Source organism: Puccinia triticina, chromosome 2A (genome assembly GCF_026914185.1).
Source record: "Puccinia triticina chromosome 2A, complete sequence".
Lineage (NCBI taxonomy): Eukaryota > Fungi > Basidiomycota > Pucciniomycetes > Pucciniales > Pucciniaceae > Puccinia > Puccinia triticina.
The window spans coordinates 5701701-5716143 of NC_070559.1; positions in this window are offsets into that span (position 1 = coordinate 5701701).

Genomic DNA, 14443 nt, shown 5'->3' on the forward strand with positions numbered 1-14443 from the left:
AAATGAGGAGATAATTGATCAATGGATTTTTTTTGTTATTTATTTTATTTTGTTTTATTTATGATTTTGTTTTTGTTTTTAATGATATGATGCGGAGGGTGTTAAGATTGGGATATAAAGAGAAAAGGAAAAAAAAAATCGATTGTTGAGATAGATAAAAAAGCGGTGATATTCTGTTACTCGCCGGCGGACTACTTTTGCTCGTCTGGAATGACTACAATACTTGTTCTCAAGGAGAACTACGGGAAGAAGACTCGTCCTGGTGCCGGCTACGGATGTGTATAGTTGAGAATTTTTTTTTTGAAGAATTTTCGAGCTACTCCGGCGAGAGGCTCATAACCTGTTGGATGGAGAGCTTGAGAATCGATAGATTTCACATAGAGGAGGGAAGAGAAACTAAATATCCTATGTACAAGTATCTGTGACAGGTGTGGCAGTCAAGATGTACCGCAGTGTCACAACACTATCCACTCTAGCAAAGTTTTCTTTTGAAATAGAGACTCATTAGTTATATAAAAGTCCCGATCAGTGTGGCGTGTCCTCTTATTGGACGCGTCATCGGTGGAGACTTTGATAGCGGACTGGTTATCACAGAACAGAAAACCTACGTAATTCTTTTTTAGCACGTCCCGAAGCAGATGTCTCACCCACAAAAGTTGCCTTGTTGCCACTCCTAGCGCCATATACTCCGCGTGGCACGTCGAGGACGCCACTGAAAGCTGTCTCCGTGAAACCCAGAGGACTGGACAATTCAGAAAAGTTATCAGTACTCCGTATGACGAGCGCGAGAACTCGCCCCCCCACGATGCATCTGCAAAACACTTCAGAGGTTTAATATCAGTGGTTGGGTACAGGGATAGTTTCCTGTTTCTGCTTCCTGCCAAATAGTTCACTAGATGCCGGACTCCCTTCCAGTGTGCTACACCAGGTTTTGCAGCAAAACGGGCCAGATAATTAACCACAAAACAGATATCTGGCCTGGTACCTACCGCCAGATAGCTAAACAACCCGATGACCGATGGGTATTGCCCTGAGTCTTCTGCCACACCATTTAAGTCTGTTGTTGCATTGAAACCCAAAGGTAGAGGAGTAGCAGCCGTCGTCACTCCGTCCCAGTGTTTTTCTAAAATGCCGTCCACCATTTCCTTTTGGTACAGTTGGAACCCCTGCTTCAGACGCTCCACATTCAGACCAACAATCAAGTCCAGGCCGCTTGACCACTTAATTTTCAGAATGTCTTTGAGGTCTGATTCCAGCTTCTTCAGCAGCGCCATACTCAAGGAATTTACCACTCCATCATTGACGTGTAACCACACAACTCCCGACTCCTCCAGGTGCCTAAGAATGTATAAGCTGTTATCATACTGGGAAGGTGAGTATCCAAAATGGTCATGAAAATTTTTGAGGTGTAACCACCAGCACCTTGCTGCCTGTTTGGTGCCGTACAGTGCTTTTTTCAGTAGCATCGCATGACCTGCTGGGACGTCCATCCCTTCTGGTGGTTTTACCCAAACCTCCTCATCGATAGGGGAGTTGAGGTAAGCTGCTACAAAATCAAAACTCTGTACTGGCCAGTCATAAGCGGCCGCTACGGTCAGTAGTAGTCTCAGTGAAACAAATGTAGCCGTAGGCGCAAAGGTTGCATTGATATCTTGTCCTTCAACTTGCGTGAATCCCTTTGCTACGTATCTCGCCTTGAAACGCACTCCTTCCCCATTCACTGCCGGCTTGGTTGCAAACACCCATCGACCCCCTAAAGCCTTCTTGTTGTCCGGCTTCAGTCGCAGTACCCAGACACACATTTGTTCCAGATTAGAAAGTTCCACAGCTATAGCTTTTGACCACGCTTCCTTGTTGGAGGAATTCATCGCCTGTCTGAAAGTTTTGGGAACTGTAATGGCATAGAACTGACAAAGGTCAATAATCTTGTCAACAATCAGCTCTTGGTTGGTAAACTCTATCTCATTTGAGAAATACCCAAGCTGAAGTAGATTCATGACATAGTCAACCAACAGTTTTGACATAGTGGGAAAAGATTCCGCCTGCGTTGCTGGTTGAGTAATCATATTGTTTGTCAGTGTCTTGAGTGTCATTGTATCATCAGGAAAACGGGCCATGGCTGATGACACAAAAGTTTTATCATCAGGTAGCCAAAAAAGCCAGCCTTTGCTGGATTCCAGATGCGCAATGGCATGACCTCTTACCGCAAGATTGTCCAGCTTTTTTTGTTTCTCTTGTGGGATATGGACATACCCCAGACTGCCGAATACCCTGAAATAATCGTACTGCGGTTTTCTGCCGAACATGGCTTCATAAGGCGTCACTTCTCCACTTGCCTTGTTCGGTATCCCGTGAAGGACATGTCCCGCCCACACGAAACTGTAGCTCCAAAACTCCTTCGGTAGAGGGCTATCAATTAGCATCGTCCGGCCCATGTTGGCCAACGTTTGGTTGAAAAGCTCAATCACTCCGTTCTGGTAGTGATGATAAGGTAGCAACTTTTCCGCTGCAATGCCCTTGGTTGACAAGAAATCACTAAGGGTTTTGTTAGCAAATTCACTTCCATTGTCACTTCTCAGCGTACCCAGGCGTTTTCCGGTTATCTGTTCCAGTCTCGTGATTATGGAGATAATGTGATTGTTAGCCTCATTTTTTGCCTTAAGAACTTTCACAAAAGCATATCTCGTGGCCACATGCCTCATTGTTAGAAGGTACTTGCCGCCATCTATGGAGTTAACCTGAAAAGGACCCATCAAGTCTACTGCCATAACATCTAGGCGCTCCACTTTCCTCAGAGTTGATGCCAGCGGATTTAGTTGTGTGCTCTTGCTGATCGCGCACACCGGGCAATGGATCTTTCCCACAGGAATCTCCGTCGGCAGTCCAAAAACCAGTTGAAGTTTGACTATCCGCCAAATATGCCGCAGGCTAGCATGGCCGAACATCCTGTGTAAATGCAAAAGCTTTAACTCCTCTTTTGTCAGTGTTTCCGGCTTCCACACAAAACCCGACGCTTGGCACAATGGCTCCCTGAAAACCTCATCAGATTTGGTCAACTTGGATCTCGAAGCAAAAAAGGTTAACGAATTCATTTCTTTTATGGAAGAAGATTTGAGAGTCACAGATGTAGAAACACCGGAACAAGGAAGGGGAACAGGAGGTAGGGCAGGGATATCAGAGGAAACAAGCAAGGAAGAAGAGTTTTTGGTAATGGGTTTTTTGGCAGTTGATAGCAATATGCTGCAGGATGGTGAAGTTCGCATAGCTGAATCGGCTGTTATCATCGGATAAGGCATACACCATCGGTTCTTTATGGGTTCAAAAGGACAGGAAAACAGTCTGTCGCAGTTGGGGCCAGAGATGTGGAATGTATCTGTTACGTTATCATATGTAACCAAAGCTTTAGCTTTCTGCAGAGCAGCCATTGATATCAGGGTAGTTTTGGCATGCTCACAGTAAAGAACTTGTTGTAAGATAATGACATGCCTGTCAGGCGCTTGGAATTTCAAATTCCCCAGTCCGGTGATCTGCGCCCCTGCTCCGCTGGTAGCTACAGAAACCCCAATGGGTTTCGACAATAGACGGAAATCATGCAACAGATGCTTAGAACCCGTGAAGCCATGGGAAGCACCTGTGTCAAAAACAGCAACCTCACTCACTAGATCCTCTCCCAAAGCCATCGAATGGAAGTCCAGCTGGTCAAGATCATCCGGCAGATCGTTGACTTCCACGATGTGGGCTGACACCCCCCCTTTCTCTTGCACTGGTTGCATCGACTCGGTCTTCACGAGTTGGGATTTGATCTGTTGGTTTGAGGTGGAGTATCTCGGGCGATAGTAGTCGGCTAGGCTCCTGGCATGTTCTTGGTTCCGCGTGGGGGGTGTCATTGGCTTGCGACCATTCATTCTTGAAAAACAAACCGAATGTACCGAAAGCCCGCTGGGAAGTTGTCCATAGATTGTGCCGACAAGCGTACCTATTGGTTGGCCATATTGATGATTGCTCGACTGCCCTTTTGGTTTGTCTGGACAGTTCCTGGCATAGTGCCCGCTCCCTCCACACTGCCAGCACGTCGAAGCAGTCAGTGCATAGAAATCAAGAGTGTCTACCCACTCTGACTGATTGATTTCCAACAAAAAGGCCGAGACGTCAAAGGTATCTTCAGTGATAGCCGTGGTGAGGAGTGCCGACGGGGCCTGCGACGATGCAAAAGCCGGTCCAGAGGATTCCATCTCCGTGATGTTCCGGTGTTGTTCCTTACAGATGTCAAGTGCATTCATGACCGACTCAAAAGTTGGACAACCGCCCTTCTTGTCAGATTGCACAAGATCTTCAACACGCCGTTCAAAAGCCGACCTGTACTGCGCCTCCGACTCCATGACTGCAGCCTGAACAATGAAACCTAGAAGAGCATCCGTGCCAAAATTTACGCCGACCGAGACCCATTCGCTGAGCAAGTCCTTCAGCCCCGACGAGATTCCGGCATTGTGTCCGTCGGGATCGATTTTAAAGTTGCGGAACTTGTACCAGATATTCATCTGCGCAGCACGCGAGGCTGTCTTGAACTTGACAAAGAGCGCCTCAAACATCTCGTAGCAGGTGGTAAACTTTTGCATTTCTGCCACCAGGGACCTGTCAATGCTGCTGATCAAAATCGCCCGACCAATTTTCTCAAAGGTGGTGTTGTTGCACTTCTTGAAAAAGAAATTTCCGCTTGTCAGACATGCTCGACCCACTTCGGATAGATTTCTGTACCAGTCCCCGAAGTTCTTGCCGTTGGGTTGCAGGACGTTTTCCGATTGAAAAAGGCTTTTTGCTGATTGTATCAACCCAGCGACGAGTTTGCTTTGTCGGAGGAGAAATTCCGCCTCTTCAAAATCTTGAAGCTCCTTACGTCGCTGTGATTCACGAGCCAAAATCCTGGGGTCTTCTGCTAGGGGGGGGGTTCATACTGTCAGGTCTAAGTGCAGCACGGATACTGGGTTTTGGCAGACAAGGATCCATATGAGCGGGAACTTCTTTGCCAGCTTGAACATCGAGCCGGTTGCTCTGCGGCCGCTTTCCTTTGTCCAGGATCGTATCCCCGCTGGACTCCGGGCTCGGTGGATGATTGTCGAGTTGCTGATTTAAGACCGCAATGTCTTCGGCCAGGCGATCTTGGTGGGATAGGTCTTCAAGCTGCCAGTTGGTCGCCGTCGAGGAGGTCGAGTCTCGTTTCTGTTTAGATCCAGACATTTGACAAGGTGGACTGGTACGGGAAGAAAGTTTCCGGAAAGGGAAAGAATTGAAAGGGAAAGAATCAAAAGGGAAGGAATTGGAAGGGAAGGGGAAGGCTTAGAGTAAGGGTTGAGTGGAGAAAGACAAGGTGTTGGAGGAAAAAAAAATCAATGTGAATTTTATGGTTTTTATTTTGTTAAGAGAAGAAGAAGAAGAGGAGGAGTGCGATAGAGTTGGATGGAAAAAAAGGACGAGAAAAGAAAGTTGTTGGGTGGGGTTTTTGCAAAAGTGAGGAAAAATGTGAAGAATTGGTTGAGTAGATTGGTTGGAAGACGGTTACTAAAGTTGTAGGTCTACGACTACTTCTCAGCGGACAAGACTGGGCCACAGTCTTGCTTTCAAAAGGTGGCTAGCCTTTCTAGCCAATAATAGCTTTGAACTTTCCAACAATAGCTGGTGTTGTTGAGTCGTCTGAACAGAGAGTGATTAGTTCCCCGGATAAACAAGATTGTTGATCTTGATGAACAATGTTTCCGGATATGCAAGGTGTGTCGGAGAGGGAGTGAGAGCCGTAAGGTTTAAAAACGGTAAGTGTCGTAACTAAGGTTAGTAGTATACGATGAGAATGATCAGTTGCAAGGTCTTTTATATATTCAAAATTTAGTCTTTTAATTTATGCTTGGGCTTTTTGTAAACACGTTTAACAGACTGCTTGTTATGCTTGTGCTCCCTTTCAGACTAATGGTTATGCTCTGGCTCCTTTTCAGACTGCTTTTTATGCTTTTGCTCCTTTTCCTTTTATAATCAAACTTTTATGTGTTTTTATGTTATTTTATTTGTCTAGCAGCTGGCTGAAAATAAGAGGGACAATGATATTAGTTAACACTCTTTATAAAAACTGCTATGCTGAAAAATGATTCAAATTTCTGGCAAAGCTCAAGCATCCAGCAGACAGGATGAAGATAGGAATGGGTGGCAAGCCAAAATTTTTGCTAAAATTTCACAAAAATGGTTTCAAATCTTTTTGTTGGTTTCCAAGCGGTTTTGAAGATTTTTTGATGGTGATTCTTGCTAGGGAAATTAATTTGAACCGCTAAAGGTGCTGCAGCGAAGCCGCCTTGGCCTCTAGTTAATACTTGAAGCATAGAGTCTAGACACTTGATTTCAAACCAATCTCCTCCCAATTTAATATGGGAATAGTTGTGGCAGAAACATGCCACAATGATTCATCTAACATTTGGCTGAGCCTTTGAAGGTGCTAAATTTTACAAGTTTGCTTCATTATGTGCATTTTTAATGAAAAAATCAGCTACACAAAATGTTCCTTGTCACTTGGTCAAGGATATGTTCCAGCATAAGGATACTTGGATTCTTGCCAACACATGTTGTAAATTAAATTTCACATCCAGAATTGTGATCATGATGAACCAAACATATAATTATTTCAACAGAGAGATGTTCATGTGTTGAAATTGATTCACAGATCAATCCACAACAACTTCACCTATAGTTATCCTTGCATTGAGAAAGAAATTGAACAAGAATTGCAATTCACATTGAGCTCACATCAGAACATTTGAATGACTAGAGGCCAAGGCGGCTTCGCCGCTGCAAGCTGAAGGGGTTTGGTCTAGCAGCACATTGCAGATTATGTTTCCACAAATAGATTTGAGACTTGAGTTCTTCAAACTTAAGAAACTAACTCTGGCTTCAGATTGTAAGAGATCCTTATAAAGAAGGCCTGAATCAGGAGGGAGAATTGAAGGATTACATACCAACCAGAGACAGGAGAGTCTGGAGACTCAGAATTTCAAGATTAAACAGATTCTGATAAATCTTAAACATTATTATTCATTAGCAAGTGTTGGCAGAAAGAATACTTGAGATAAAGACTAATGTGTCACACTCAAGGACCATTTTAGTTGATAACTGATCATGTATTGCTTGTAAGTACAAAAAAAGTTGATATATATAGTAAATAAATAAATTTTGAGCTGTGTTTGTACATAAATCATGCATTAGGGTGGAGAAGTGACAGGCCCACTGTCACCCTGGTGGGGTATTTGACAAATTTTTAAATGACCAATAATATGGACACCCAAAGCATGTCTTCAAACTTCCCTGTTATCAATAATCAAAACTTAACTGGTGGAAAAAGGGCCCATAGTTGGTTTTTAAATTTCCATGGGCAAACTCAGCTCATTCTCCACCCCATTATCCATATATATGTTCATGGCAGAAGAAGTAATAAATAAACCCAGATTTAAAAATGTATGGCTGTCAAAGGATGAGCAACTCAACAATGCACAGTGATGGATTAGAAGAGGACATGAAATGAAATAGTGTATTTCAACAATATTTCATATGGGGCAAAACATATGCCTATCAAAATCAATCAGCATTGAATTTTCTCCCTTGGTTTAGACTGCATTATTCAAACCAGGTTGGATTTTTATTTTCAAAAAGAAAGTTTTCAGTAAAGCAGGGCCCTGTTCTCTCTGGACTCAATTTTTTTGAAACATTTATCCAAATTTGCACAAAAACTGCAGATTTGGTTTGTTGAATCAGTCATGCCAAACTGGGAGATTTCCATTACAACTGAGCAGGAATATACATGAGAGGAAGAAAAATATGAAAAAGAGTCTTCCTGTTGAACATGAAACATCTCCACACATTGATACAATGGAAGTTTAATACTAAAGCTCAAGTACAGATGTTCATTGCAATAATTAGAGAGAAGAAAGGAAAATTAAAGAAAGCTGTGTGTGTGGCCTGGGCCTCCAGAATCTGCTCTTCAAAGGCCATGCCACTGGCGCTGAGGATGGAGGTGTGTCTCTGGGGGGCAATGTGGGTTATGGTGAGGGACAAAGCAACCAACCCGCATGATGGCCCCCCAGCCCCCAAACACACTCAGCATGTTCCCCACAGATGCGTAGCCGCGCGCTCATTTCAAGGCAAAAACCAGCCAGTACATATTGGTCTTAGCAACCTTGATGAGCTTACGCACAAAAAAATGTGTGAGGGGTGTTCCAGTAGACGGCCCAAGGCACTGATGCCTAGCTCCCGGGCCTCCTTGAGCTCTTTGGGTAAGTGGCCCAGGATTGCCCAAGAGCTATAGCAATGGTGACTGCTAGCAAACCTCCCTTTGGCAAGCAGGCCGGGCCTGGGAGTTTGAAGTCGAGGAAGTGGCAAAAAGCAATCTATGATGACCGGCCGGAGGGAGACAATTCAGTGGAGGTTTAGAGACCATACGCGTTGGTGACTCAACGACTTCTTTGGGTTGCGGGGCCCCTGTGGCGGGCAACATGGCCGGACCAACACCGAGGTCGGCTGGAACTCTGAAGCCCACTCCATCTACCTTAGCTGGTGGTTTTTGGGAAGCCTTGAACGCTTTGGCCACTGTTTTGAAGGCTGATTTCAATAGTCTTGTGCCAAACCACTCGGTACGGGTTTATAACTGCCAGCTATGATCGATCTTTTCAGATAATTCCTCCCCATTTACTTTTTTTCTCTCTTTGCGGGCGACTTGCCTGCAATCTTGGGCCTGGTGGCAAACAGTCCGTTTCTCAAGAACAACCACAAGCCTCCGCCACCCTGTCTGAGGGAATGGTCAGGTATGTTGGGTTCACATTGATAGGGAGAGGTTTGGGGGGAAAGAGAAACCAACTGATATCCAACTGCAGACTTGGCAACGCCGACGGTGGTCAACACAAGGACTCATAGCGGCCATCAAACCCCCCGCATGCCACCCTTATATAGAATGATGACGCGGATCTTATATCAATGGGGTCAAGGGTGGGGCAAGCGTAGCCGACGACGCCAGGGGAGCTGCATAGAACTGAATGGAGCCTGAGGCCGAGTCAGCCCGCCGAGCGCATGAACTCCGCTCACGTCGTCCGCCGCCGCTTCTGCCCTGTTTGACACTTGGGAGAACGTTCTTTTGACTATGCCGTCCAGTGGAGGTTATGGCTGAACTTGAAGCCAAGCAGAGTGAGTCTCTTGTTGTCATGGAAGAAGGCCGCATATCAGAATATCACACCTGGTGAGGACGGTAAAAAGAGGGATAATCTTGGTCCTGATAGGTATAAAAACACATACTTAATAGGTTTCAAGTTTCAAGGATTCAAGTCCGTAGAGCGCGAGGGAAATCAGAACCGTTGGCGGGGTCACTGACGATCTTGAGCAGCTGTGAGTAGTCCTGACTCATGCACTGTGGCGTAATTTCCGGGCAAAGGGATGATCTAGGCCAGTCAAAGTGTAGTCAAGAATGGTTGCAAGGCCCGCGGCGTGGGCTGTATGAAGTAGGCGAAGCCAAATGAATGCAGGAGTCAAGGGTATCCATTGGTCTCTCATCCGGATCTGAAGTGGCTGGCGCGGTTGGAATGGAATCAGATACCGTTACGATGGCCACGGCGTGTCGTAGGCATAGGCAGGAGGAAATTTCTGGTGGCCTGGGGGTCTGAGAATTGAGTCGAGTGTTTGAGCCGAGAGCTTAAAAGGCAGGTAGTTGGGTGTTGAGCTGAATCCCCAGGCAATTGGAGATGCTGCACTTCCAGCTATCCGTTGTCCTCAACCCCTCCGCTGTTGCGCGTGCGCAGTCTGAGGGGCAAAGAGTGGGCCCCCCACGGGTCTGCAGCCTTTGCTGCGGGCCGGGGGCCTTCATGTCCATCACTTTTGACCCGTGTGCTTGACGTGGGCTGGGTGTTGAGCCTGTGGGCACGGCTTTGCCGCTGTTGGAAGGCTAGCTTGAAAACTTGCTTGTGTCTTTTTTGTGATGGGGAAACCCAGCATTTTTTTTTGAGATTTTGTTAATGGGGAAACCCATGATTTTTTTCTTCTTCATTTTGTGTAATTGTAAGGGGAAACCCTTGATCTTGATTTTTTTGATTTTGTCAAAACTGTGTCTTGAATAAACTTGGATATCTCAACTTGCAATGGGGATGAATTCATGATATTGGTACCATAATGATGGGAAAATTTGAAAGATTAATTTAGGAAGGCTTTTTTCCAATGAAAATCTCCCAATGTAGCAGCCCCATTTAATCAGTCAGGAACTATTGCCTCATTTTTTGTGTTTCTGCCATTATATCTCAACCAGGAATGTTGATTATTCCATGTTATTGGTACCAGAATGTTCATCCATTTGTAAAGAGTATTTTGGTGTAGCTTTCATGGATTAAAATCGCAAAAACGAGCGGCTAAAGTCTGATTAGTTTCAAAATATTGCCTAATTGGGTGTTTTTTTGGTGTTTCTGCCACTGTATCTGAACAGGGCTAACATTTATTTCATGATATTGATACTATTATAATAAGAGATGGTGAGAGATTAATTTGGGTCAGCTCTTGACCATGAAATTCCCAAAATGAGGCAGCTACAGTCTCATGAGTTTCAAAATATCACCAAATTGGGCTTTTCTTTCTGTTTCCGCCACCATATCTCAACTGGGAATGGTGATTATTTCATGATGCTGCTACCAAAATGTTCATTCATTTCCAAAGATTATTTTGGTTTAGCTTTCATGTATGGAAATGCCCAAAAGGAGCTGCTATAGTCTGATTAGTCTCAAAATATTGCCTAATTGGGTATGTTTTGGTGTTTCTTCCACTGTATCTCAACCCGCAATGGGAATGATTTCATGATATTAATACAATTATGATAAGACATATTGAGAGATTAATTTGGGTCAGCTCTTGACCATGAAATTCCCAAAATGAGGCAGCTACAGTCTCTTGAGTCTCAGAATATCACCAAATTGGGCTTTTCTTTCTGTTTCTGCCACCATATCTCAACCGGGAATGGTGATAATTTCATGATATTGGTACCAAAATTTTCATTCATTTTCCAAAGATTATTTTGGTTTAGCTTTCATGTATGGAAGTGCCCAAAAGGAGATGCTATAGTCTGATCAGTCTCCAAATATTGCCTAATTGGGTTTCTTCTGGGGTTTCTGCTACTGTATCTTAACCCGCAATGCAAATGATTTCATGATCTTGATACCATTATTATAAGAAATGTTGAGAGGTTAATTTTGGTCAGCTCTTGACCATGAAAATCCCAAAATGAGGTAGCCACAGTCTCATGAGTCTCACAATATTACCAAATTGGGGTTTTCTTTGTGTTTCTGCCACTATATCTCAACTGGGAATGCTGATTATTTCATGATATTGGGACCATTATATTCATCTATTTGCAAAGATTATTTTGGTATAGCTTTCATGTATGGAAATGCCCCAAAGGAGCTGCTATAGTCTGATTAGTCTCAAGATATTGCCTAATTGGGTATCTTTTGGTGTTTCTGCCACTTTATCTCAACCCGCAATGGGAATGATTTCATGCTATTGATATCATTAGAACAAGGGATGTTGAGAGAGTAATTTGGGTCATCTCTTGACCATGAAAATGCCAAAATGTGGCAGCTACAGTCTCATTTGGTGATATTTTGAGACTCATGAGACTGTAGCTGCCTCCTTTTGGGATTTTCATCGTCAAGAGCTGACCCAAATTAATCTCTCAACATGTCTTATTACAATGGTATTAATATCACGAAATAAATGTTATCCCCGGTGTGGTGCCCCATTTGGTTTTCCGCTAGTCAGAAGCATTCCTGCCGCCACCAGCCTTGATCAGCGAGATCCCCAGCAAGTAGCAAGACCTACAATCACCCCTCAAGAGTCTCTTCCATCCTCAAGACTTCAAGACCCTCAAGATTTCATCCCCAAGGCTTCAATAATTCACTCCTCAAGACCTCTCAATCTCAAGATTTACCTCATTCCCTCTCATCCCCAAACCCTCTCTCTTCAAGATCCTTTCCTCCCCCCCCTTTCTTTCTTCTTTTTCCTAGTTGTTGTTCTTTGTTTCCTTTCTCAGTTTTATTTTCTCCTGTCCTCCCCTGTTTGTTTGTTTATTTCTCCTCTTGCGCGGGTTGGTAGGTTTCAGAGTGGAGGGTTGGTTTTGTTTTGTGTTTTGTTTTGTTTTGTCTTTGAAGTTTGCGGGCATCATGACAGGTCCGCTAGATGTCACAAACCCCAGACTCTGAGTTCAGCCCAAACTCAGAGGATGGGGCGGCATGAACTCGGTACTGATCCAAGTCAGAAATTCATCAAACCTTATTGATCCTGATCCTTCCTCATCTTCCCTGAGCTTCCCTTGATCCCTTTTCCTGATCACTTTGCCGGCAGTATCCCCGGCCCTCTTCTCAAACACCTCAACCGCCGATGCGCGCTCAACGCCGTCGTAAAATACCCTTTTACCTCTTCGCTTACACGATCCTCATCACTTTTCCGGACCACCCACGAGGGCAGCCTCAAAAGCACACATCCCCTCGACGCTCTGCCTACCGCCTGGCACGGTAGGAGTTCCACATTTGGTCCCCCGAGCCGGGATCGAACCAGCGACCTCAAGATTTACAGTCTCGCCGATTTTTGGACGGTTCAAGACGCTTGGCGGTCTTCTTTCTTGCTTTCTTTGTCTTAGGTGATTTTTCCTGGACGGATCCGAGTCTTTGATTTTTTTTTTTTGGGTGTGTTCAGTAGTGGAGGCACAGGGAGCTAGAAGTAAGTCCTCCCCAACAGTGCACCTCCGCGGGTTGTCTACGCTTTTTTTGTCGAAGCATTACGATCGCCACGCTCGTGAGCCACTCGGATCTGTTTGCTCTCTTCTTTAGGGGCTAGTCAATCTTTCATGGTGGCCGCAATTCGTCCAGCTCCGATCGAAGTCGACTATCAAGATCTAGCGCTGGATTTTGACGGCGCAAATGTCAAAAGTTTTTTGGATGCGTATGAGACGATGGCCAAAAGGCACGGCACCTCGGAATACAATATGTCCTGGAAGATTTCGTTTTTCATCCGTTCAGACGAAGTCTTTGGGGTAATAAAAAGATTCGACGGATTCAAACATCGCAGATGGTCAGATCTGAAAGTGTCGATGCTCGCGTACTGGGGACAAGCTGAAACCCCTCGCCTCCCTCTTCAAGAACTGGAAGAATTGCTAGAATCTTGGTCAGCGAGAGAATACATCTATTGGCCGCGAGATTATCCGATTTTTTGGCAATCATTCGAGCCGATTGCTTCATATGTACTCCAGAACGAAGGCTGGAACTCGCAAGACATCCACGATCTTTGCTCTCAAGCCTTTTTCTGGGTCTGCCGACGATCTCTGGCTGCTCGCTTTCCCTCTTCAGCGCAAGAAAACAAGACCTGGTTTTTTGATTGTCGTGCTGCAACAGAGTTTATCGATGATGACACGGACACCGAGCTGGATTCCTCTGAACAATCTGTTGAAGATCCGAATCACACCAAAGCGGATTCCACTAGACGGCTCTCCTTTTCTGGTCAGGTCGCTTCCTCGTCTCTTGCTGAAGGATATCCATCTGCTCTTGCCCTAGAATCTCGCGAAGAGACCAAGCCGGGCGAATCTTGTTCTATAAATTCTCTTTTGGGCTCTTGTTTTGTCGAACAACCTAAGCTGCCAGCCCTCGATTTGGATAAAGCATACAAAGACTGCAAGCTGGATCCTGCTGAACAATTAATGGAAGAGTCGAATTGCGCGGAAGTTCCTTCGCCATCCGAGGAGTTTTCTTTCCCCCACCCTATAGTCCTTAGCCCGGTCGAGGAGTCCACTCGTATGGCCCTGGAGTCTGAAGAAGAGCATTGGAGCGCTATTCCCGAGTCTTCCAAGCACTCAACACGAGCTATCCAGTCCCTTAGATCACCCAGTCCTGAATCTGAGGTCGTAGAGAAGATGAAAGTGGAGCCAAGTTTGAAGGAAGTGATCTCCGCCTCTGCCGTCAATCTCACTGTCCGGCCGCCACTCGTATGTTACTATTGCCACCACAGAGGTCACCGACTTAGCCGCTGCCTCAATCTTCAGAGAGACAGGAAGGATGCGCTGGTCAAACAGAAGGGAAAAAGTCTTTTCCTTCCCAGTGGCGCTAAAATATCCTTTGATTCTAGCCGCCCTATCCGCCGCATTGTCATCTCTTTTCAATTCGACTCTGCAAAAGTTTTTGGGCGGAGGAGTAAGGCGCTGCCCAGTTCCCGTTCATACCATTGTTTCCCAATCAGAAGACCTGCCAGTCCCGCCCCGTCCGACTCCCGCTCTCCGCTGTGTTCTGTTCGATCTGCACAGGCGGTGGATCAAGTGCTTAAGAAGATTGCCAATCTGATTGTTCCTGGCTTTTCTGCCTCTACCCTTGTTTCTCCAAGTGGATCAGATCCTTCTCATGCT